This window comes from Dama dama, chromosome 24 (genome assembly GCF_033118175.1).
Source record: "Dama dama isolate Ldn47 chromosome 24, ASM3311817v1, whole genome shotgun sequence".
In the NCBI taxonomy this organism is placed as follows: domain Eukaryota; kingdom Metazoa; phylum Chordata; class Mammalia; order Artiodactyla; family Cervidae; genus Dama; species Dama dama.
Window position 1 is genome coordinate 12690306 of NC_083704.1, and position 24525 is coordinate 12714830.

Consider the following 24525-nt stretch of genomic DNA (forward strand, 5'->3'; position numbering starts at 1 on the left):
ACCAGTCTATTCTGTTTGTCCATGAATTATTAAGTTTCATGAGCCTGTAGTCTTGTGGTTATATCCTAGGGCTGCATAGAGTGGGAGGGATCCTACCAGTATGTCAAACAAGAAAGTGTATATATTCAGATCCTGTGTGAAGTTGTTCTGTTTGGTTACCCCATTGGGTAGTGACAGTAAATGTTGGAACTAGTATTGTTTCAGATAAATATAAAATAGGATTTGCTCTATGGCAGCCAATGTTAAGATTAGGAATATTTGTAATATTACTAGTATGTTGATGGAGATTTTGTGGGAAGTTTAAGGACTCTTTGGACAGGTGAATTGGCTGGCTAGAAGTGTGAGTGGCAAAGTCCTGTTGTTAAAGCTGATGGAGGAGTCACAGAAAAAGCTTGGGAAAAGTTGAGGCTGTTTTTATTAAATTGACTGAAAATAAATAGGCTTATTCCACTAATCCGTAAGCTGTGTCCTGTAGTGTTGATTCTCAAAGAATATCATCATCTGAATCATGTTAGTGGTACTAACGTTGGCATAATGATTTTTATCATTGGAGGTTAAGATTTTTTATCTAGTTGGTGCCATACGTGTTTGATACTGTTGCTAATAGAAATAGTCCAAGTGCAATTCACAAGCTACAAATACTAGTAGGACAATGGTATTTTGCTGGCTAGGGTGAAATGTGCTCTTAGAACTATTAGTGTTGCTGTCATGAACAGTGATCATATTATTCTTTCTTGGCATAGTAGTGAGGCTATTAGGTGAGACCAGTATGTTAATAATCTTAGACACTGTACATGCTATGATAATACATATACTAAAGACATTTGATAATTATGAATTTAATCATAATCTACTGTGTGTGTATACATTTATACATTCATTCATTTTAGCTTAAACTAATGATCATATTCAGTTGATTCTAGTCCTTTTTGGGTTCACCCATCAGTTCAGTTCAGTTCAGTTGCTCAGTTGTGTTTGACTCTTTGCAACCCCATGGACCGCAGCATGCCAGGCCTCCCTGTCCATCACCAACTCCCAGAATCTATCCAAACTCAAGTCCACTGAGTCGGCGACACCATCCAACCATCTCACCCTCTGTCGTCTGCTTCTCCTCCTGCATTCAATCTTTCCCAGCATCAGGGTCTTTTCAAATGAGTCAGTTCTTTGCATCAGATGGCCAGAGTATTGGAGTTTCAGCTTTGAGACCAGTCCTGAGTGTTCATTGTAAGGACTGATGAACCAATGAACACTCAGGACTGATCTCCTTGAGGGTGGACTGGTTTGATCTCCTTGAAGTCCAAGGGACTCTCAAGAGTCTTCTCCAACACCACAGTTCAAAAGCATCAATTCTTCAGTGCTCAGCTTTCTTTATAGTCCAACTCTCACATCCATACATGACTACTGGAAAAACCATAGCCTTGGCTGGATGGACCTTTGTTGGCAAAGTATTATCTCTGCTTTTTAATATGCTGTCTATGTTCACCCGTAGAATAGGCTTATTGCTAGTAGTAAGATTAGAAACAGAGCTATAATGAGTAATGTTTTTTTAAATTTACTTTATTAGAGTAGAGTTGATTTATAGTGTTAATTTCAGGTGCATAGCAAAGTGATTCAGTTATATATGTGTGTGTGTGTGTGTGTGTGTGTGTGTGTGTGTGTATGAGTGTGATGAGCTGCTCGGTGGTATCTGACTCTTTATCACCCCATGGACTGTAGCGTACCAGGTTCCTCTCCATGGGGATTCTCCAGGTAAGAATATTGGAGTGGGCTGCCATGCCCTCCTCATATATGTATACACACACACACACACACATTCATTCTTTTAGATTTTTTTCTCACAGAGGTTATCCTAGAATGTTGAGTAGAGTCCCCTGTGCTATGTAGCAGATTCTTGTTGGTTATCATATATAGTAGTGTGTGTGTGAATCCCAAATTCCTGATTTATCCCTCCTCCCACCTTCCCCCTTTGATGACTCTAATTTTCCTTCCTAGGTCTGTGAATCAGTTTCTGTTTTGCAAATTAGTCCATTTGTATCAATTTTTAGATACCACTTATAAGTGGCAGCTTATGGTTTTTGTCTCTGTTGGATTACTTCACTTAGTATTATAGTCTCCAGGTCCACCCACGTTGCTACAAATGGCATTATTTAATTCTTTTTTTTATGGCTAAGTAATATTCCATCACACACACACACACACACACACCTTCTTTATCCATTCCTCTGTCGATGAACATTTAGGTCACTTCCGTGTCTTGGCTATTGTCAATAGTCCTGCTGTGAACATTGGGATGCATGTGTCCTTTCAGATTATGATTTTCTCCAGATATAGGTCCAGGAGTAAGATTGCTGGATCATATGGTAGTTCTGTTTTTAGTTTTCTAAGGAACCTCCATATTCTCCAAGTAGCTGCACAAGTTTACATTCCCACCAACGGTGTAGGAGGGTTCCTTTTTCTCCACACAGTCTCCAGTGTTTGTTTGTAGATTTTTAAAAATCATTTGTTTTTGTCTGAACTGTGCCTTCTTTGCGGCACATGGGCTTCCTCTAGTTGTGACGAGCAGGGCCACTCTAGCTGTGGTGTGCAGGCTTCTCGTTGTGAGTGGCTTCTCTTGTTGTGGAGCGCAGGTCCAGACCATGGGCTGAGCAGCTGTGGAGCGCAGGCTTAGTTGCCCCTTGGCATATGGAGTCTTCCTGGACCAGGGATGGATCTCGTGTACCCTGATTGACTGGTGGATTCTTAACCGCCGGATGACCAAGAAAGTGCTGTAGACTTTTTGATCATGGCCATTCTGACTGGCGTGAGGTGATAACCTCATTGTAGTTTTGATTTGCATCTCTCTCATCATTACTGATGTTGAGCATCTTTTTATGGATCATTGTTTTTCGGTTACTTTAGGGGGGGTGTTCAGGGTAAAGGGAAACGGAAGGCAATTTCTAAGTAAAAGAGAACTGTCACAGCCACTACGAAAAATTTTCTGTAGCCAGACAAGTGGCTGATCCTATGGGGTCAAATTCACACTCAGAGACTTGTTTTTTCTGTCTAAATATTTAATGGAAGGAGTCAGAATGCAATATATACAAGTAGTGAGGCTAGTGCTCTGTTTGTGATTGTCAGTATGAGATTTAGTACTTTTTTGGATTATACCAAAAGTAGCTGATTTGAAGTCAGTTGTGTGATTAATTCCAGAAGATCCTCATTAATAGATATGTAAAGGAGTAGTCATAACACGTCTGCAAAATGTCAGTATCAGGCAGCAAAGTCTTAAGTAGTGATCGGATGTGAAGTGAGATTTTATTCGCATAAGCAGATAATTAGGAAAGTAGAACCAATCATTAAATGTCACTGGGCAATCCTATAGCCATGAAGAGAGTTGGTCCAGATATTCCTTCTGAATTTGTAAAAGGGGTTTTGTATTATTCTGAAGCTTACAAAATGTGAAGTAAACCCCCAGGGCAATTGTCATAGAAAAATCTTGGATGGTATGTGTTCATATTTTGAAATTTTTCAATGGACTGTAATAAATAGGGCTAGAATGATTGAAATAGTAATAAATGGTTTTGATGTCTCTAATTGTGGTATATCACTAAGGGGAGATCTAAATTCCCATCTTGAACTTAAAAGTTTTATGCTATTTATCTTCTTAGTGGATTTATGATATTGATGTGGGTCATTTCTTGAAATACCTTAGTGGAGCTATTCAAGGGCAATAGGTGTAAAAATCTGTGATTTGCTCCGTAGAGTCCTGAGCACTGTCCATAGTATAGGCCTGTTACGTTGATATAAGGGTTGTTTGGTTCGAGTGTCCTAGAAGAGCATCTCTTTTTCGACCCAATAAAGGGCTGGCTGATGAGTGTAAACCATCTTCAGAGAAGATTGAGATTCTATTGTCGTTTCTGTGGGTAGAACTACTAAGTTATCTCCTTCCAACAATCACAGTTCTCTTGGCTTCAGGTCTGATATAGGGATCATAGAGGGGTCAGAATTTAAAGATTCATAATCTGTGTACTTGTAACTCTAGTCTCATTGTTGCCCTGGAGTTTTTAGGGTCAGAAAAGGATGCTTTTTTTCCCTCTATCATGTAAAGAATTGTTAAGAATGGCAAGGCAATTAAGATGAGGATGATGGCTGGTAAAATCATTCAGATTGTTTCAACTTCTTGCGCATCTCTTATGTTTATATGTGTTAATTTAGTTGTCAATGTGAGTGAAATAATATGAAGAACCAAAAAGTTAATGAAGAAAGTGGTGATTCATGTGAGATCATGGGAATGTAGAAGTTCTATGATGGGTGATGTTGCCTCTTGAAAGGTCAAGTTGCAAAAGGTATGCTTTTGAGAGCATTTTCTCCTATAACTTAAGATGGACAAAGTTGTGTCCTTTTTTCTAATGCTTCATTTATCGAGAAAGGCATAATGGTTGTGCTGTTGACTTGAAACCAGAAGAGGGTTGATTTCCTCCTTTTTTACTTATTTCATACCGATGTTAATTGATTCTTCAAATATGTTATGTGGTGGAGGGCCTCCACGGAATTACTTTTAAGTTTGGAGTGGTGAAGTCTACTGTTGAGACTTCTCGTTGTGATGCGAATGGCTCTTAGATTATGAAAATTATTAGTGTTGTTAGTGAAATGAATGAACCTACTGATGAAATGGTATTTCATGTATATGCGTCAGGGTAGCGGGAATATTACCATGGTATTCCAGATAAACCAAGAGGATGTTGTGGGAAGAAGGTTATGTTTATGCCTATGAATAACATTGCACAATGGATTTTGGCTCCTGCTGCACTGAGTGTTTAACCCAAGAATATCAGGAATCAATGCACAAAACCTCCTGTGATGGCGAAGACCACCCCTACTAATCACAGTGGAAATGTGCCAACTCCATACGTAGTGTGTGTTGTGAAGGGCAATATCTAGGGATGAGCTGGCTAAAACAATTTCTGTTAAACCACCTACTGTCAAAAGGAAATAAATCCTAGGATCACAATATAGTAGGGGATCATCTGATGTTATATCCATGGAGAGCTGCCTACTTTTATTCCAGTAGGAATAGTGTTAATTCTAGTAGCCGATGTAAATTAAAGTATGCTCGTATATCAACATCTATCCCTGCTATAAATATATAATGGACTCATGACCTGAAAGCTCAACAAGCAGAAGATTCTCAGGCTTACATGTACCTGCATCTGAATGTGTTGGGGCCTCAGACACCATTGCTGAGGGGGAGCAGCCCCCAAATTTTAGAAATACCAAATGCAGGAAACCACAGTGACATGTGAGCCTGGGATGAAGAGTCAATAGTCCATGGAAATGTCTTATTTAAGTGGAATAAGTGGGCAATCTTACGAGAAATGGCCCTGACATAATACAGTTTATTAATAGAAACCCCCACAGGCTCTGGGCCTGGAGCTTAGACACGTGCTGAGTGGGTTGATAATTTCACATGGCTGGCTGATAAAACTCTAGGTCTATTGGACATGATACACATGTTGGCTAGAACTGATTTGACTTCATGTGCCATGTATGATCAAAGAAGATACATACTATGAAGTATCAGTGATATAATGTACATGCTTCTAAGGCATGAGGTTAATAAAGCACGATTATGCATATTATGTCTCAGGTTGTTGTTTAGTCGCTAAGTTGTGTCCAACTCTTTTGCAACCCCTTGAACTATAACCTGCCAGGCTCCTCTGTCCATGGAATTTTCCAGGCGAGGATACTGGAGTGGATTGCCATTTCTTTCTCTAGGGAATCATCCTGACCCAGGGATCAAACCCGTGTCTCCTACCTTGGCCAGCAGATTCTTTCCCACTGAGCCACCAGGGAAGCCCTGTGTATTATGTTCCGTATAATATGTACTTGTGTGTGTGGATATACATTTAAAGCACTGAGTACATAATTATGGGGGGAAATATGCTGTTTTGATACTTAGTGATTTTGTGAATGTCCCATAGTAAATATTCAAGGAAGAGTTTAAGTAGAATTTCAGCTTGGGGTACTGATGGTGGAGATGGAGCTCCTTCCTTGAGTCTTAGGGAGATGGATTGAGCTCCTTTTCTGATTTACAAGACCAGGTAACAGATGTACTACAGAGACTCTTCATAGTAGGAGGTGATTTTCAATAATGCTAGTTATTGGAATAAGCACTAGAATTAATAAGAAGTATAAAATATGTGCTAATTATCTGGTAATGATGAAAGGGTGTTTGACAGACTGCCCTCCAGTTCACGTTAATGCTAATAGATCTGCCACTAGGACTCAGATCAGGCATTGGCTGAGAGGTCAGAATTTCATGTCTCATGTTCAGATATGTAAAATGTTGGATAAATGATAGAATTAAAATGGAAAAGATTAGGACTAAAGGAGATCAGTCCTGGGTGTTCATGGAAGGACTGATGCTGAAGCTGAAACTCCAATACTTTGGCCACCTCATGCAAAGAGTTGACTCATTGGAAAAGACCCTGAAGCTGGGAGGGATTGGGGGCAGGAGAAGAAGGGGACAACAGAGGATGAGATGGCTGGATGGCATCACCGACTCGATGGACATGAGTTTGAGTAAACTCCGGGATTTGGTGATGGACAGGGAGGCCTGGCATGCTGCGATTCATGGGGTCGCAGAGTCGGACACAACTGAGCGACTGAACTGAACTGAATGGGCCTCTTAATTTATTAGTAATTGATGGTTGAATTGCATATGTGAATAGGAACTGTCATTCAGGCTTAATATGAGGTGCTATGTTGAGGGGGTTGGCTGGAGTATAGTTGTCTGGGTCTCTTAACAGGCCAGGTAAAAATAATACTAGTATTAACAAGATTAGAAGAATAGTAAGGCACCTAGGATATTTTCGATCACGTAGTAGGGATGGAATGGAATATATTGATGTCAGATGAGATCCCTGTAGGATTCTTTTTTTTTTTTTTTTCCAGACTATAGCTATTGTATTTTCAAAATTGTAATTGTAATTAGGTATTACCAAATAAAGTAATATACAACTCTTAATTTAGAGTGCAAAATAAAAGCACCTCCCTGTAGGATTCTTAAAGCCTGTTTCATGAAAGAATAGTAGGTTAGGTGAGTGGCTGCAAGGGCTGTGATGGTGAGTGGGAGGATGAAGTGGAAGGCGAAGAAGCATGTGCAAGTTGCTTTGTCTTCTGAAAACCACCTCAGGTTCATTTGCTAGGTTTGTGCCAATGTATGGATTTCTGAGAGGGGGTTAGTGATGACTGGTACCCCTCAGAATGATGTGGTGTTTGTCCTCAGGGTAGAACATAACCTAGGAAGGCTGTGACTATTACCGTGAATAGTAGGATAATTCCAATATTTCATGTTTCTAGAATGGAATCACACCCATGGTATAAGTCTTGTGCTACCTGAATGAATAGGCACATAAAGAATATAGACGCTCCATTTCACGTAGATTGCTTCCCTGGTGGCACAGTGGTAGAAAATCCGCCTGCCAGTGCAGGAGATGCAGGTTCAATCCCTGGGCCGGGAAGATCCCCGGAAGGAGGAAATGGCAGTCCACTTCACTATTGTTGCCTGGAAAATCCCGTGGACAGAGGAGCCTAGTGGGCCACAGTCCATAGTGTTTCAAAGAGTCGGACACGACTGAGCATACGATACATCACACACCCATCAGATGATTCATCTGTAGTTTATGTTTCAGCAGATGTGTGCTACTGATGAGAAAGCAGTTATCGTGTTTTACTAGGAATAAAGCTGTCAAGATTTGTAGAACTAAATAAACGCCCAGAAGCACACCAGAGTTCATCAAGATGAAATGTTGGGCGCCAAGGAGATCAGTAAATACGTTGTTAATGATTTTAACTAGTGGGTGTGATTCTCGGATGTTGGTCATTAGTGTTCTTACACCAGGAACTCAAGGATGGGTTTTTGGTGTCACTGGCCATGGTTGAATTCCATGTAGACATACATTCTGTTTATATTTAGTGCTATTTTTGTCGTGAGTTTTGAAGGTTTTGTCATTTGTGAGTGATGATATTGGTTGTGGCCTAGTGTTGAATTTTGCTGGGTCCTTTTTAGGTTGAATAGTATTTTGATTTCTTTGGGTGGAGTGTTCGTGGTATTTGATGACACAGCAGCTACGGCTATTGAGCAGTTTCCTGAGGTTTGAGTCTCTAATAAAACTGTTTTAGGCATATTCCTTTCAGGATGAATGATGGGGATTATTTTTCTTTAATGGTTTCAAGGATGAGAAGGTAGAGACTGTTTATATTTAATGGATTAGGGGATTGAGTCATTGATGCTTGGCAGATGTGTTACTGATCAGAAAACAGTTACTGTGTCTGTTGGGCAATGTATTACTAGGAATAAACCTGTCATCTGCAGGTTGATTCTGGGCTTGTTAGAAAGGAGGCTCTAGGAGTGGCTGTGGGTTGTACAGTTGTCATACTTAACTAGTAATTGTTACTGGATGATCATTGCCTCTTGGGGTTGGGTCATGATGGAGGTTACTTGTGGAAAGTAACTAGAGTTATGCTCAGGAGGAGGGTAATGAGGAATGAGAGGAAATAAAATTTGATTAGGTCTGATACTAGTGTAGAGGTCCTTATTTGAGTAAGAGAAGTGGATTTTGGTAAAAGATGTTGTAGTCGGATTAGAAGAAATAATGCTTTGACAGATATATGGATAAAGAAGATATGGTATATACATACATACACACACACAACTATATATACACCTACCTTCCCAGGTGGCAGTAATAGTGAATAAATAACCTGCCTGCCAGTGCAGGAGACACAAGAGACAAGGGTTCGATCTCTGGGTTGGGAAGACCCCCTGGAGGAGGGCATGGCCACCCACTCCAGTATTCTTGCCTGGAGAATGCCACGGACAGAGGAGCCTGGCGGGCTGCAGTCCATGGGGTCACGAAGAGTCAGACACAACTGAAGCGACTTAGCACATACATACACACACAGTAGAATATTCCTGAGTAATTGAAAGTAATGAATGAAATAATGCCATTTGCAGCTTTGGGTGATCAGAGGGAAATGCCATCAAGAGGCTGTTTTACTCTGAAGGCTGTTATGCATGCTAGTCCCACGAAAATGTTAGATCAGGAGTCAGGCATTTGTATTCAATGTTGAATTAATAAGTTTAAAAAATTTCATTGAAGTGTAGTTGATTTAGTGTTAATATACAGTGAAGTGATTCAGTTTATATTTTTAATATTCCATTATGGTTTAAAATAGAATAATGAGTAGAGTTCCCTGTGCTATACAGTAGGACCTTGTTGCTTATCCATTCTGTATATAAAAGTTACCTCTTCTCACCCCAGCCTCCTACTCCATCCCTCCCCCAGTCTCCTCTCCCTTGGCAATCACCAGTCTGTTCTCTGGGTCTGTGAATTACTATGAAGTTTCATGTTTTTGTAGTATTATGGCTATATCCTAGTGCTACTAAGAATGGGAGGGATCCTATAAGGGCGTAGAATAGGAAAGTCCTGCCTGAAGTTGTTACGTTTGATTACCCTGTTGGGTAATGACAGTAAGTGTTGGAACTAATGTTGTTTCAAATAAAATGAAAACTAGGGTTTATTCTGTGGCAGCCAATGTTAAGATTAGGAATATTTGTACTTTTCCTAGTATGTGACGTAGGGTTTTTTCCCAGGTTAGGGACTCTTTGGACAGGTGGCATTGGCTGGCTACAAGTCTAAGTGACAAAATCACGTTGTTGGAGCTGATAGTAGTGTTGATAAGGAGCTTTCCTGGAGGCTCAGTGGTAAAGAATCCAGCTGCCGATGCAGAAGACCTGGTTCCATCTCTGGTCCAGGAAGATCCCACATGCCACATGGGAACTGAGCCTGTGCGCGCAACTACTGAGCCTGTGCCCGACAGCCTTGCTCTGCAGATAGGGAAGCCACTGCAACTAGAGACGAGCCTGCACACCAAGGAAGACCCAGCACAGCCAAAAATAAATAAGTTTAAAGAAAAATAGTGGTGCTGATAGGGAATCAGAGAAAAAACTAGTGGAGCATTGAGGCTATATTAAAGTAGCTGAGGAAAAAACTAGGTTTATTCAACTAGTAAGCTGTGAGATGTAGAGTTGATTCAGACAGTATTCTCTGATAATCATGTTAGTGGTACTAATATAATAGTTAGGATAATGATTTTTATCATTGCAGGTGGTTAAGATTTTGTACCTAGTTGATGCCATATGTGTTTGATGCTATTTCTAATGGGGAGAGTTCAAATTCTACTTCACAAGCTGCAAATACTAGTAGGATAATGAGTATCTACTGGCTAGAGTGAAATGTGTATTTAGAACTGTTAGGTTGCTGTCATGAATAGTGATTAAAATAGTGATAATATTATTCCTTCCAGGCATAATAGTGGGGCTTCTCTGGTACCCCGGATGGTAAAGAATCTGCCTGCAGTGTGAGAGACCCAGGTTCAATCCCTGGGTCGGGAAGATCCCCTGGAGGGGGGATGGCAACCCAACTCCAGTATTCTTGCCTGGAGAATTCCAGAGATAGAGGGGCCTGGTGGGCTATAGTCCATGGGGTCACAAAGAGTCAGACATAATTGGGCAACTAACACTTTCAGGCATAATTAGTGAGGCTGTTAGGTGAGATCCACATATTAACAATTGTACAAGAGATACTGTATATGCTGTGATAATATTTATATATACTAAAGGCAACTGATAATTATGAAGTTAATCATGAACTACTAAGTTAAAAATGATTCATCTTAGCTTAAACTAATGATCATGTTCAGTTCATGGTAGTCCACTTTGGGTTCATGCATAGGCCAGGCTGGTTGGTAGTGGTATGATTGGAAACAGAGCTATGATGAGCAGTGTTTTTAAGGCTGTTTGTCTGGATGCCGAGGGTAAAGGCAAAAGGAGAGCAGTCTCTATGTGAAGAGAAGAACTGTCACAGCCACGAAGAGAACTTTTATGGAACAGGGGTAAGCGTGCCGATCCTATGGGGTCAAATCCTAGGGCCTTGCTTTTTTCTGGGGAAATAAATATTTAATGGAGGAAGTCAGAATGAGATACATACAAGTGGTGAGACTAGGTGCTCTCTTTGTGACTAATGTTGGTATGAGTTTTATTCTTTTTCATTTTATACCAACACTGAATGGAAGTCAGTGGTGTCTGACTCTTTGTGACACCAGTTTCCCTGTCCTTCACTGTGTTTGGGAGCTTGCTCAAACTCATGTCCATTGAGTCGGTGATGCCATCCAACCGTCTCATCCCCTGTCATCCCCTTCTCCTCCTGCCCTCAATCTTTCCCAGCGTCAGGGTCTTTTCCAGCGAGTAGGCTCTTCACATTAGGTGGCCCAAGTGTTGGAGCTTCAGCTTCAGCATCAGTCCTTCCAATGAATATATAGGCTTGATTTCCTTCAGGATTGACTGCTTTGATCTCTGAACAGTCTAAGGGACTCTCTGGTCTTCTCCAGCACCACAGTTCCAAAGCATCAATTCTCTGGGGCCCAGCGTTAAGCCTGGGGCTTCTCTGATGGTTCAGATGGTAAAGAATGTGCCTGAAATGCAGGAGACCTGGGTTCAATCCCTGGATCAGGAAGATTCCCTGGAGAAGATCCCTGACCCGCCCCCCCCCCCCGCCCCCAGTATTCTTGCTTCAAGAATATCATGGATAGAGGAGCCTGGTGGGCTACAGTCCATGGAGTTTCAAAGAGTACAGATACAACTGAGTGACTAACACTTTTAATTGTGTGAATTATTAAAAGAAGATCCTCATCAATAAACAGATAAAGGAATAGTCATACTACATCTGCAAAATGTCAGTTAAGGCAGCAAAGCCCAAGTGGTGATTTAATGTGAAAATTTTAGTCGGTCTAAAAAGCAGACAATTAGGAAAGTAGAACCAGTCATTACATGTCAGTCATAAAATTCTGTAACCATATAGTTGATCCATACACCCCATCTAAAATTATAAAAGGTGTTTCATACTATTCTGGGGCTTGTGAAATATGTAGCAAACCCCCAAGGTAATTGTCATAGAAAGAGCTTGGCGTATGTATGTTCAGTTTCCTTTTATGAGGCTGTTTTGGGCTCAGTGATCGATACCCCAGAAGCTAATAGGACTGAGGTATTGAGTATTGGTCCTCTAGTGGGTTTTCAGGACGGATGCCTGGGGTGGACACCATCCACCTAGTTCAGGTGTGGGGGGTGAGCCTTGAGTGATAGAAGCCTCAGAAAAAGCCAATAAGAGGACTTCTAAAATCATGAAAAGAATTAGTCCAGATCAAAGCCTTTTTTGTAGGATGGCCTTGGAAGGTGGTTTCTGGGACAATGTCTCATCATCATTGATACGTTATCAGTATTAGTAGGCTTAGTGATAAGAAAACCACTACAATATTGTAAAGTAGTTATCCTCCAATTAAAATAAATTTTAAAAAAAAGAATAGTATTAAACTGAAGTCCTGTTATTGGGCCAGATGTTGTTAGGAGGGCTGGAGGAGCTCCTGTGAGGGGTCAGGAACTAGGATTCACTCTGATGTGCAGGGGTTTGGTGGGGCATGCTGTGTTGTCATGTAAGTAAAGACTTCCTAGTGGAATGACTTCCTCAGCATGAATTAGGGCAACAGCAAGTTTGAGGGCTGTGATCAGGACGAGAGCATGACTGTCATAGGGATGGGGTGGTCCTAATACATAGGAGTGCCACAGTTTTCCCTCCAATTCAGTGAATTAATGAGTGACCTGCTCTAATACTGGCTGTTAATCATGTGGCTGAGGCTGTGGGTTGACTAAATAGGCTCACGGCTGTGATGAGGACTAACACAGGACTGAGAGGAATGGGGGTTCCTTGTGGTTGAAAATGGGCCAAGAATGCTTTTGTTTTGTGGGGAAAACCAGGCATTACCGTTCTTGCTCAGAGAGGTATTGCTGGACCTAAATGTGTTGAGAGTTGTGTGGTGGGTGTGAATGAAGGTAGAAAGGTCCTAAGAAATTCATTGACCTGATGAATAGAATGAAGTATTCATGTTCAGGTCTGTCCTCTGTGATTGTGAATAGCTATTATTTGTTTTCATGTGAGTTGAACTCATCATTGTTGAGTAGAAATTCTATGGTTGTGGATTCATAGGTTAGGTTTGGGGAATACAATGCTTGGGACTAGAACAGTGAAGATAATAAGAGGAAGTTGTGTTATTGTTGGGGTAATGAGAGGCCATTAAATTTTTGTTCATTTTGTTTCTGAAGGGGTGGATTATGTTGGGGTTTGAGTGAGTTTTAATTCTGGCTTTAAGTGATAAACATAGTTGGAAATTTTTCATTGGACTGTGATCAGTAGGGCTAGAATGATTCAAATAGTAATGAATCGTGTTACTATATCTAGTAGTGGCATATATTTAAGGGGAGATATAACTCCCATTTTCAACTTAAAAGGTTGATACTGTTTAGCTTAATAAATTTATGGTATTGCTATAGGTCATTTCTTGAAATATTTTAGTGGAATTCATGGACGATAGGTGTGAAGCTATGGTTTGCTCCACAGACTCCTGAGCACTGTCCGTAATGTAGGGGTGTGTGTGTGTGTGTGTGCACGTGTGCATGCTCAGTTGTGTCCAGTTCTTTGCAACTCCATGGACTGTAGCCCGCCAGGCTCCTCTCCATGGGGATTCTCCAGGCAAGAATACTGGAGTGGATGGCCGTGCCGTCCTCCAGAGAATTTTCCCAAAACAGGGATCGAACCCAGGTCTCCTGCATTGCAGGTGGATTCGTTACTATCTGAGCTACCAGGGAAGCCCATGATATAGGCCTGGTTATGTTTATCTGAGGGTTGTTGGGAATAAGTGTCCTGGAATGCATCCCTTTTTAGGCCCAATGAATGGCTAGGTCATGAGTGTAAAACATCTCTGGAGGAGATTACATTTCAGATTGTCACGTGTGGGTTATCTCCTTCTAACAATCACAGTTCTCCTGGCTTTAGGTCTGATCATAGAGGAGTTGGAATGTAAATCTCCATAATCTGTGTATGCATTAACTCCAGTCTCCTTGGTGCCCTGAAGGTTTTATGGTCAGAGAAGGACGGTTTTGTCTGTCATGTGAAGAATTCGTAAAGAGGGACTTAGAGTGGGTGGTGGTCCCGTGGTTAAGACTTCACCTTCCAATGCAGGGGGTGCCAGTTCATTCCCTGGTCAGGAAGCCAGGATCCCACATGCCTTTCCGCCAAAACACCAAAACATAAAATAGAAACAATATTGTAACAAATTCTATGGAGACTTTTAAAAATGGTCCACGTGAAAAATATATCTCAGGAAAAAAAAGACTTAAGGATGGATGTGTAATTAAGATTAGGATGATGGCTGGAAAAATTGTTCAGATTGTTTTGACTTCTTGTACATCTCGTCTGTTTGTATGTGTTTGTTTATTAGTATGAGTGAAATAATATAAAGAAACTGATGATTAAAGGAAAAACACAATGGTTCATGTGTGATCGTGGAAATGCAGGTACTCTTCTCTGATGGGTGATGTTGCGTCTTGAAAGCTGAGGTGAAAAGGTCGTGCCATGGAGACAGGATGTTTACGTATAATTTGCCCTGTGCAAAGTTATGTAATTTTTTAACTAATATCTCATTTATTGAGAGAGAAATAATGATTATACTGTTGGCTTGAAACCAGTAGAAGAGGGTTCTTTCATTTCAATTCCTTCATTTCTTTTTTTAAATTAATTAATTACCTTGTTTTCGGCGGTGCTGGTCCTTGCTGCTGCGCGGCTTCTCTCTGGTTGCCGGCGGGGGCTTCTCTGGCGGCGCGGAGCAGACTCTGGCTGCACGGGCCTCAGTCGCTGTGGCCCGTGGGCGAGTGGCTCCAGCCCCCAGGCTCTGGGGCACAGGCTCAGTAGTTGTGGCACACAGGCTTAGTTCCCCCTTGACACGTGGAATCTTCCTGGAGCAGGAATCCAACCCGTATCTCCTGCATTGGCAGGTGGAGTCTTTACTACCAAGGCACCAGGGAAGCCCCCTTCGTTTCTTATTTTAGCCTGACATAAGTAGATTCTTCAGATGTGGGATGTGGTGGGCATTCATGTCATCATTCTAAGTTTGGACTCACTGAGTCTATTGTGGGGCCTCTCCTTGCGATGCAAGTGCCTCTTGGATTATAAAAATTATTCGTATTAGTGGCATAAGTGGAGTGAATGAACCTATTGATGAAATGGTATTTCATGTTGTATATGCGTCAGGGTAGTGGGAATATTGTGGTATTCCAGAAGAACCAAGGAATATGTGGGAAGAAGGTTGTATTTATGCCTACAAATACCATCACAAAATGGATTTCTGCTCCTGATGAATTGAGTGTATAACATGAGAATAGTGGCAATCAGTGCCTAAAGGCTCCTATGAGAGTAAATACCGCTTCTATTGATGGTGCCTCATGGAAAAGAGCAACTACATGGTGTGTGTCGTGAAGGACTATATCCTGGGATGCGTTGGCTAAAATAATTTCTGTTAATTCACCTATTGTAAAAAGGAGATAAATCCTAGGGCTCATAATATAGCAGGGAATCATTTGATGCTACTTCTGTGAAGAGTTGCTAGTCAGCTGAATACTTTTACTCCTGTAGAAATTGCGATAATTATCGTAACTGATGGATAGTATGCTGGTGTAACATCTGTTCCTACTGTAAATATATGATGGGCTCCTGACTAGAAAGGTCAACAAACAAATAAAACGGTGCTCAGGCTCACATGCGCCTATATCTGATGGTGTTAGGGCCTCAGATGCCATAGCTGAGGCAAAACATCCCCCTAATTTAAAAAATATGTGAAACCAGTTACATGTGATCATGGGCTGAGTAGTCCTTGATCCCTGGAGGTGTCTTATTTAAGAGGAATGAGTGGGCCATTTTACGTGACGTGGTTCTGAAATAAGAACCAGTCATCTGATGAAGTTTATTAGTAGAAACTGCATGAATTATGGGCCCAGAGCCAGAAGGAGGGACACAGGCTGAGCAGGTTGATGGTTTCACACAGTGGGCTGATGAAGCTCTAGGTCTGTTGTGCGTGATACTTTTGTGACTGGAACTGATTTGACTTTGTTGCTATGTATGATCAATGAAAATATGTACTAATATTGGTAGTATAATGTACATGCTCATAAGTTTAAGGTCAATAAATTTTGCACAATTACATATATATTATATATTATAATTTATATATATAATTATTATGTGCCATATAATACATACTGTGTGTGTGGATATGCATATAATGCATGGGGTGCATTAGGGGCAGGAAATAAGCTGTTTTAATACTTAAATAGTACTCCATGATTTTGCAAATGTCCCATAGTAAATATTCAGGGAAGGGTTTAAGTAGAATTTCACCTTTGGGTACTGATGGTGAAGCTGGAGCTTCTTCCTTGAGTCTTAGGGAGGTGGTTGAGCTCCTTTTCTGGTGTAAACGACCAGGTAACAGATACACTACAAAGACTGTTCATAGAAGAAGATTTTCAATAATGCTGTTTACTAGTATTAGCACTAGAATTAAGAAGAAGTATAAAATAGATGCTAAGTGTCTGTTAGTGATGAAAAGGTGTTTGGCTGTCCTCAAGTCACATTGTTAATTGATCTGCTACTAGGACTCAGAATAAATCTTGGCTGAGAGGTTGGAATGCCATGCTTCATGATTGTGAAGTGTTAAAATAAATGCTAGGATTAAACTTGAAAATATTAGAGTTAACACACCCCTTAATTTATTAGTAATTGATGGTAGAATTGCATATGTGAGTAAGAACTATCATCTGGCTTTATATGAGGTGGTATGTTCACAGGGCTGGCTGGAGTCTAGTTGTCTGCATCTCCTAGAGGTCAGGTGAAAATAATACAAATATTATCAAGATTAGAATTAATAGGCACCTAGGATATCTTTGGTCATGTAGTAGGTATGGAATGAAATTTTACTGATGTCAGATGAGACCCCCTGTAGGATTCTTTAAAGCCTGTTTCATGAAGGAATAGTAGGTGAATGGCTGCTAGTGCTGTGATGGTGAACGGGATGAAATAGAAGGCAAAGAATCATGTGAGACTTGCTTTGTCTACTGAAAATTCATCTCATGTTCTTTCAGGAGGTTTGTGCCAGTGTATGGATTGCTGAAAGGAGATTAGTGATGACTGCTGCCCCTCGAATGATACAGTGTCTATCCTCAAGGTAGAACGTAGCCTAGGAAGGCTGTGGCTATTACTGTGAATAGTAGGTTAATTCCAATATTTCATGTTTCTAGAATGGAATCAAATCTCTGGTGTAAGTCTCATGCTGCATGAATGAATAGGCAGAGAAAGAATGTAGATACTCCATTTGCACATAGATATCAGATGATTCATCTGTATTTTATGTCCCCGCAGATGTGTTACTGATGAGAAAGCAGTTATTGAGTCTGATGGATAATGTGTTGCTAGAATAAGCCTGTCAAGATTTCTTGAACTAAAAATGCCCAGAAATGGGCCACAGTTTCATCAAAATGAAATGTTTTATGTGGCCAGGAGATCAATGAATGTGTTGTTAATGATTATTAGTGGGTGTGACTTTTGGATGCAAGTCATTAGTGTTCTTAAACTTGAAATACAACAATGGTTTTTTTATGTTATTGGTTATGGTTGGATTCCATGTATGAACTTTGATGACATACATGCTATTTATGTTCAGTAGTATTTTTGTCATGAGATCTGAAGTCTTTTCTTCAAAACCTTCACCTGTTCATGGTGGGCTTGGGTTGTTTGTGAGTGGTGTTGGTTGTGGTCTACTGTTGAATTTTTCTGGATCCTTTTTAGGTTAAATAGTATTTTGATTTCTTTGGTTGGAATGTTAGTGGTATTTGGTGACACAGCAGCTATGACTGCTGAGCAGTTTTGTGAGGGTTGAGTCTCTAATAAAACTGTTTCAGGCATATCTCTTTCAGGATGAATGATGGGGATTTCAACTTTTAAAAATTTTTTTCAAAGATTGGGAAATAGAGTTTGTGTTTAAATTTAATGGATTAGGGGATTGAATCATTGTTACAGGTGATTCTGAGTTTGATGGTGAGGAGGCTGTAGAAATGGTTGGTTGTGCATTTGTGGTACTTGATTAGTTGTTACTGGCTGATCACTGCTTATTGGTGTTGGAGTCATGATGGAGATTACTCATGGTAACTAAATAGATGCTCAGAAGGAGGGTAATGAGGAATGATAGGAAATAGAGTTTGATTAGGCCTTTTTGGTCCGATAATAGTGTGGAAGTTTTATTTGAATCAGCAAGGTAGATGTCAGTAAAACACGTTCTATACACACATACATACACACAATGGACTATTCAACCATTGGAAAGAATGAATGAAATAATACCATTTGCAGCTTTGGGTGAACAGAGGTAAAGGCCATTGAGAAGTATTTTTACTCTGAAGGCTATTGTGCATGCTAGTCCTATGAAAATGTTAGATCAGGAGTCAGATGTTATTTGTGTTCAATATTGAATTCAATAAATTATTGAAGTATAGTTGATTTACGATGCTGTATTACCTTCTGCTCTACAGCAAAGTGATTTGGTTATCCACATACATATGTCCACTCTGTTTTAGATTATTTTCTTATGTAAGGCATTATAGAATATTGAGTGGAGTTCCCCGTGTTACACAGTAGGTTCTCATTGGATATATATTTTATATATAGTAGTGTGTTATGTATCAGTCCCAATATGTCAATTTATTCCTCCTGCCCTTATTCCCCAGCCAAACCCTAGCTTTGTTTTTCATATCAGTAACTCTACTTCTGTCTTGTAAATAAGTTCACTTGTATTGCTTTTTTAAAATTTCCACGTAGAAGTGATATTCGTATGATATTTGTCTTTATCTGACTTGCATCACTCAGTATGACAATCTCTAGGTCCGTCCATGCTGCTACTGATGGCATCATTTTGTTCTTTTTTATGTCTGAGAAATATTTCATTGTTACATACATTCTTTTCTTTATATTCTTTTCCATTGTGGTTTATCACAGGCCATTGAATAAGGTTCTCTGTGCTATACAATAGGACCTTGTTGATGAGCCTGTAGTGTTGTGGATATGCCCTAGTGCTACTGAGAGTGGGAGGCATCCTGCTAGTGTGTAGAATAAAAAGTAAACTTCTGCCTGGAGTTGTTCTGTTTGATTACTCCACTGGGTAATGATAGGAACAGTTGGAAATAGTGTTACTTCAAGTAAAATGTAAACTAGGGTTTGTTCCATGGCAAGCAGTGTTACAATTAGAAATGTTTGTAATACTACTAGGATGGTGATGTTTTGGGGGGAGATTAGGGGTTCTTTGAACAGGTGGGATTGGCTGGCTAGAGGTGTGAGTGGCAACATTAGTAGTGGTGCTGATAGGGAGTCAAAGAAGAAAAACCTGTGAAAAGTTGGCTATTCATTAAGCTGGCTGAAAAGAAATGGGCTTATTCAGCTAATCAGTAAGCTTTGGGCTATAGGATTAACTCAGATTATATTGTTCTTTGATAATCTTGTTAATGGTATTAATATGATTGTAGGGATAAAGGTAAGATTTTGCACTTAATTGGTGCCATACAAGTTTCATATTATTGCTAATAGGGAGAGTTCAAGTGCAGCTTTGCAAAGTGCTGGCACTAGCAGGACAGTGGAATCTGCCGGCTAGAGTGAAATGTATGTTTAGAATTATTAGGATTGCCATCAAGAATAGTGGTATTGTTATTCCTTCTTGGCATAATAGTGAGGCTATTAGGTAAGACTGGTACTTTATGAGACGGCATGTATGCTTTCTGGTCAAATCCACACTCAGAGACTTGTTTTTCCCTGTGTAAATATTTAATGGAGGGAGCCAGAGTGAGATACATACAAATAATGAGACTAGTGCTCTGTTTGTGATTAATGTCAGTATAAGATTTATTGTTCGTTTTTGGATTATGCCAGAACTGATTGGAAGTCAGTTGTACAATTTAATACTAAAAGAAGATCTTCATCAATGAATAGATTCCTACGGAAATAGTCATACCCCCATCCACAGAATGTCAGTATCAGGCAGCAAAGCCCAAGTGGTGGTTGGATGTGAAGTGGAATTTTAATTTGACTAAGAAGCAGATGATTAGGAAAGTAAAAACAGTCATTGCATGTCGACCATGGAATCCTGTAGCCATGAAGAACATTGACCCATACACCCCATCTGAAATTGTAAGAGGGTTTTGTACTATTCTGAGGCATGTAGAACTGTGAAGTCAACTCCCAAGGCAATTCTCATAAAGAGGGTTTGGCCCGTATGTATTTGAATAAGACTGTGATGGGCGCAGGTGATGGGTACCCTGAAATCTAATAGGACCAGATGTTGAGGCATGGTCCCTCTAGTGGGTTTAGAGGGCAGATGTCTGGTGTGGCCAGCATCCATCTAGTTCAGGTGTGGGGGTGAGGCTTGAGTGATGGAAGGCTCAGAAAAAGCCAGTAAGAAAGAGCACTTCTGAAAGCATGAAAAGAGTTAGTCCAGATTGAAGTCCTGTTTGAACAGTTGTGTAGAATGGCCTTGGCAGGGGCTTTCTCGGAGGATGTCTCATCATTGTCCACATGAGTGGACTTCGTCCAGAGCATTAGTGGACTTCGTCATAATTCTAGCATTGAACTGGAATCTCGTGAGAGGCCAGGAGGTGTTAGGGCTGGAGGGGCTCCTGGGACAGATCAGGGACTAGGATTTACTCTGTGACGCGCAGGGCTTGGTGGGTCATTGTCTGTTGTCATGTGAGTAGAGACTTACAGAAAGCCCCCTACATAGGAACCTTCAAGTCGTGAAGTTTCAGAGGTGTGAGCGTGTGTTCGCTTGTCCAGTCATGGAAGATGGCTCACACCTCACATGCATTGTCACATATGGGCATCCTCTCCAAGTGGCCGTGCTTCCGTGGACCTCACCGCACCATGCTGTGTGGTGTTCAGCAGTACAGCGTCTTTATTTTAAGCCCAGGAGGTCCCCAAGCAAGAGGGTAGATAGAAGTGACCCAGCAAGGAACCAGAACCCGTGCCATCACCATCAGACGTGAGTGAAGCTGCAGCCGGCCCTCCCCCTCCTGTTGCCGACGACCCTTCAGCTCCACCATCTCCCACCTCCTCTCCCTCCTCCAGTCAGTAACTCTTCCTGCCCGTTCACTAGACTCTATATGCCAGCCAGTGGTTGTATTGTACTGTAAGGTTAAAAATGTTTCTTTTTCTTTTTGGTATTTGTTTTTTTATGTATTATTGGTGTGAAAAGTACTATAACCTATTACAGCACAGGACTATATAACCAATTGTGTTCGTTGGGGACCTAGGCTAACTTCGTTGGACTTAAGAACAAATTGGAAGAAAGAACACACTCTTGAAACAGAACTTATTACTATGAGGGGACTTACTGTAGTAGGATGTCTGTGTAAGCTTGATTTAAGGCACCATCAAATTCGAGGAAGGTGAGTGGGATGAGAATCATGACTGTGATAAAGGCTGTCCTGGTCCTAACATGTATTAGTAGCAGCGCTGGAGCTGCCCCTCGGATTCAGTGAATTAATGAGTGTCCTGCTCTAATATTGGTGGTTAATCATATGGCTGAGGCTGTGGGTTGACTAACTAGGCTCAGAGTTGTGATGAGGACTAGCACAGGGAAAAGATGAACTGGGGTCCCTTGTGGTACAAAATGAACCAGGGATGCTTTTGTTTTGTGGGGAAAACCAAGCATTACAGTTCCTGCTCATGGAGGGATTGCTAGACCTAAATGTCTTGAGAGTTACGTAGTGGGTGTATATGAGGGTGGTAGGATCCTAGTAAACTTGTTGACCCATTAAATAGAGTGAGTGATCGAAGTTTTTGTGTTCAGATCTGTCCTCTGTGATGTGAACTTCTTTTTTGATGTGAGTTGTTCTCCTCACTGTTGAGTAGAAATGCTACAGTGGTAGATTCATGGGGTAGGTGTGGGGAATACAATGCTTGAGACTAGAACAATGAAGATAACAAGAGAAGGTCCTGTTATTATTTGGGTGATGAGAGAGGTCAGTAAGTTTTGGTGCTTCTTGTTTCTAAAGAAGTGGATTGTTTTTGTGTTTGAGTGAGTTTTAATTCTGGATTTAAGTGATAAACACGTTTTAACTTTTTTCATTGGACCATAATAATGGGACTGGAATGATTGAGGAAATAATAATGAATCATGTTGATGTCTCTAGTTGTGGCATGTCAGTAAGAGGAGATTTAAACTCCTGTTTTTAAATAAAAAAGGTTCATGCCATTTAGCTTCTTAATGGATTTATGATATTGACACAGCTCCTTTCTCAATATTCTAGTGGAACTAACTTGAGGACGACAGGTGTGAAGGTATGATTTTTTCCCACAGATTCCTGAGCACTGTCCCTTGTATAGACCTGGTTGTATTGACATGAGGGTTGTTTGGTTTAAGTGTTCTGGAAGAGCATCTCTGTTTTTAGACCCAATGAAGGGCTGGCTCATGAGTTTAGAGCATCTTCAGAGGAGGTTAATATTTGGATTGTCACTTCTATGGGTGGAACTCCTCGGTTGTCTCCTTCCAACAATCACAGTCCTCCTGGCTTTAGGTCTGATGTGGAGATCACAGAGGGTTCAGAGATTGGGGGACAGCTTTGTTGGGTCCTCCAGTTATCAGCGGGACTAATCAGTTTCTGCAGCCTCCAGTTACAGCAGGTGTAACTGTGAATAAAAGGATTACAAATGCATGGGCTCTTACAACCTGCAGTGTAGATTTGGTCATCTCAGAGCCATGCTCTGGGTTGACCTAATGCAAAATGAACAAGTAGGCTTGAGACAGAGCCTGTTGTTCCAGGCCAAGCTGCTGTTCTATTGCTAAATTGTGTCTGACTCTTTGCAACCCCATGGACAAGCACAAGATAATAAATTTAAGGTACCAATATCTTGATGGGTTGAGAAGAGTCATAATTTGTGTATCTGAACTCTGGTCTCATTGGTGCCCTAGGGTGTTTAGGGTCAGAGAAGGATGATAGATTCATTTCTTCTGTCATGTAAATAATTGGTAAGGATGACGTGGCAATTAAAATTAAGATGATGGCTGGTAAAATTGTTCTTTTTTTTTTTTTTTACTACTTGTGCATCTCTTCTGTTTGTATGTGTTAGTTTAGTTGTTAGTCTGAGTTAATAGGTTAGTTAGTATAAGTGAAATGATATAAAGAGCCAAAGAAGTCATGGAAAATGTGATGTCACATGTGATCATGGAAGTGTAGGAGCTCTTCTGTGGTGGGTGATGTTGCGTCTTTAAAGCCAAGTTAAAAAGGATTGTTGTTGTTCAGTTGCTAAGTCGTGTCTGACTCTTTGCGACCTCATGAACGGCAGCACGCCAGGCTTCCCTGTCCTTCATTATCTCCTGGAGTTTGCTCAAACTCATGTTCATTGAGTTGGTGATGCCATCCAACCATCTCATCCTGTCGTGCCCTTCTCCTCCTGCCCTCAATCTTTGCCAGCATCAGGGTCTTTTCTAATGAGTCAACTCTTCACATCAGGTGGCCAAAGTATTGGAGCTTCAGCTTCAGCATTAGTCCTTCCAGTGAATATTCAGGGTTGGTTTCCTTTAGGATTGATTGGTTTAATCTCCTTGCTGTCCAAGGGAAAGGATATGCCATGGAAATAGAAAGGGTTTCCACCTATGATTTAACCTGCATAAGGTTACATAATTTTTACTATATCTCACTTGTCAAGAGAGATATAATGCTTGTGGTATTGGCTTGAAACCAGTAGAAGAGAGTTTGATTCCTTCCTTCCTTACTTATTTTATGCTAAGTCATTTCAGTCGTGTCCAACTTTTTGCGACTGCCAGGCTCCTCTGTCCATGGGATTCTCCAGGCAAGAATACTGGAGTGGGTCGCCATGCGATCTTCCTGACTCAGAGATCGAACCTGCATCTCTTATGTCTCCTGCATTGGCAGGCTGGTTCTTTACCACTAGCACCACCTGCGAAATCCCTTACTTATTTTAGACTGACTTAAGGGGGTTCATCAAACGTGTGATGTGGTGGAGGGCATCCATGTCATCACTCTAAGTTTGAAGAGTTATTCTACTGTTGAGACCTCTCATCGTGTTGTAAATGCCTCTCAGATTATGAAAACTATTAATATGAGTGTTGTAAGTGAAATGAAGGAGCCTCTTGATGACATGGTATTTCATGTTGTGTGAGCATCAGGGTAGTGGAAATATCATGGTGAAATTCCAGATAAACCAAAGAAATGTTGTGAGGAAAAGGTTATATCTACTTTTTATTTTTTAAATTGAAGTATAGTATTTTTAATTCATTTTTATTTGAAGGATAATTGCTTTACAATACTGTGCTGGTTTCTGCCATATATCAACATGAATCAGCCATAGGTATACATATGTCCCCTCCGTCTTGAACCTCCCTACCACCTCATCCCACCCCTCTAGGTTGTCACGGAGTCCTGGATGAGTTCCGAGTCATATAGCAAATTCCCACTGGCTATTTTGCACATGGTAGTGTATATATTTCCATGCTACTGTCTCCATTTGTCCCACCGTCTCCTTCCCTGCCGTGTCCATAAGT